This window comes from Myotis brandtii, unplaced genomic scaffold, assembly GCF_000412655.1.
Source record: "Myotis brandtii unplaced genomic scaffold, ASM41265v1 scaffold598, whole genome shotgun sequence".
Taxonomy (NCBI): Eukaryota; Metazoa; Chordata; class Mammalia; order Chiroptera; family Vespertilionidae; genus Myotis; species Myotis brandtii.
Genome location: NW_005370262.1, coordinates 170,504 through 173,420, shown reverse-complemented (window position 1 = coordinate 173,420; position 2,917 = coordinate 170,504).

Here is a 2,917-nt window from a genome sequence, read left to right as displayed (position 1 = left end):
GGCAAACTGCGGCTCTCGAGCCACATGCGGCTCTTTGGCCCCCTTAGTGTGGCTCTTCCTAAGCCTTAGGAGTACCCTAATTAAGTTAATAACAATGTACCTACCTATATAGTTTAAGTTTAAAAAATTTGGCTCTCAAAAGAAATTTCAATCATTGTACTGTTGATATTTGGCTCTGTTGACTAATGAGTTTGCCGACCACTGCCCTAGGGCATACATTGCTCAACAAACTGAATCAATTTGTGCTTGCTTTAAAAAATAGTTTCTGAATTTAGTGTTTGATAAGTGCCTGACTCCAAGAGAGATTCCCCCACAACTCTTTTCCAAATATTATCTTGCATGTTACTGGACTGACCTGTGATAGGCAGTTAGACAGACATGAGAAGAGTAAGGATGATGGGCCAGGTACAGAAGGTCACCAGGGTGGGAGGCCTCAGGTGCTTGACAAGGGACGATCAATTATAGGGTGGTTCTAAGCTTTTTTCCTGTCAAGCCCCAGGGTGACATTTCCTCCCCTAGCATTTCTGTCATGTGGTTTGGACCCCCCTGACCTTTCCTCCCTAAAGATAACATCTATGCCTCAGTTGTATTTCAACTCCAGCCCAGATAAACAACAAAAACAGCCACTGATGTCAGGACCAACTGCATTGAATAATGACCCCCTGCCCTAGTGCAGGCCAATCAATCAGCAGAGACCATAACTCTGAAAGAAGGAACCTGGAAAACTGCTGAATATTCTATTGATATCCTCCCTGGGACCTCCCCTAAGATATTCACCTTTAAAACCCTTAGGATGGAGGACCTAGTACACTTTCCCTCCTGGGAGCAGGCCCATGCCTTTCCCTTTTCCTTCCCCCTCCCTGCTCCAAGTACATTACCATTAGCTTCCTCACCCCCAAGCTCCAAGGGCCCTTCCTTTGCCTCTTTAACTTGTTTCCTAAGCCCATTTCTTCTAAGAATTACTTCTGCTACCTCTGTAATTTACCGAATAAGTGTTCTCTTAAGTTTGGGTCTGGACTGTGAATTCTTTCCTAGCCAGAACTCAAGTACAAAGGTTGATGAACCCAGGTTTTAGTCTGACCCCATGGATCAGACACCTGGTGCCATTCCCACGGCCTAAAACAAAAGGAATCTGACTTCCATATATGGCCAAGCAAATATAACCCATTACATATATGTTTTTAAGATAATCAACAGTCCTCAATTAAGAACTTGACAGCACCTTGTCACATATAATTTATACTAACTTTATTATGGTAATTACAGAGACCACCTAATTACCATAAAGTTAACTGGCTTTATTACCAGGAGAAACAATTTCTTCTATCTATATATTTACAACAGGAAATAGATTTTTAAATTGGACCAAGGTACCTACCAGAGTTAGGCTCTTACCCTTCTGCAGGAACTATGAGATAGGGACACAATCTACTTTAATATTTGCATTTCAAAATATTGGCTCTCTGGTCCTGGTGAAAATATTCCTGAGTTAAGAATCTTATTTAGCCATTATAAAGATTCACATACATGTGAAAAAACAGAGATGGAAATTCTGAAGGGAAAGGAAAGAAGGAAAGGTGTCTTCTCTTAGTTTTCAACAGAAAGAATTAAGCTTTGTGTTGAAACCAAAATGTGGGTGTTTGAGTCTGAGTGCTTATCTCACAAAATTGAAGAATGAAGACGCGGGCAAAAAAGATTAATGGAACCAAAGTTTATTGAGAGAAGTCAGTCCTAGAAAAGGTGTACCTGGGGTTTCAGGAGCAGGCTAGTGTCCAGAACTTCCTTTCCATTCCTTTCCATGTTACAGTCAGGAGTAGATTAGTACCCAAGCTAATTAAAGTCTAATAGTCTATGTGTAGAGACCCACATGACCATAAGCCACATGGACACAGGGATGTGCTCCCGGGCCACAAGAACCAATATCAGGAACCCATTGCATGACAGGGAGAAGAGAGACAGCAAAAGGAAGCACACACCTTTTAATTTATTGGGTGGAGATAGCCTTACTAGCTCCTGATTGGTCTTTTCAAATAATTTTGCCTTAGCAACATCCTTGGGATTGGTTTATATACCTTACTGCCTTGTGATTGTTTATCTGCATGCTGTCTGTCTTAGCAATATCCATGTATTTTAAAGTTCATGCCTCTCTTGTGCACCCTTCTTTCCCCGCCCAGTTGGGGTGCCTTAGTAACTCCACCTAGTTGGGTTCTTGGGTTTTACTTTCCCTTCCACGGTCCCTTCAGCCACTATCTACCTAACTTTTTTTCTGTCTTCTCAATATTTTTAATCCCTATTGCCATTACTTCTGCTAGTGCAAGTTATCCTAATTTTTTTCTTTAGAACCTTTTTAGTATTCTAGGTCATTTTTGTTTACATTTACATTTTTCAAATCAGCTTATCAATTTCTCTAAACTGTAATTTTGAGTGGGAATGTAATGAATCTATAGCTTCATTATATCATTGACTTTTCCTTTCCATGATGTAGTGTATATGTCAACTTATTTAGATCTTTAGTTTCTCTCAATAATGATTAGGACCAACACTGAAATACTGAATAGAAGTAATAAAAGCAGACTTTTTGTATTTCCTGATTTGTTGCAGAGGGTGGAAATGTTAGTATAATTTACATTAAGATTCATGTTTTTTATTATATCTTTTTGTTTTATTTCATGTGGAAAATTCTCTTACATTTATTAAATGGAACTTATATTTAGAAAGCTAATTATTTTATATATTAACTAGAGGCCCAATGCATGAAATTTGTGCATGGGGGGGCCCTCAGCCAGGCCTGCACCCTCTCCAATCCGGGACCCCTTGGGGGATGTCAGACTGCCGGTTTAGGCCTGATCCCGCACCAACAGTTGGACACCCCTCTTGCAATTCGGGACCACTGGCTCCTAACTGCTCACCTGCCTGC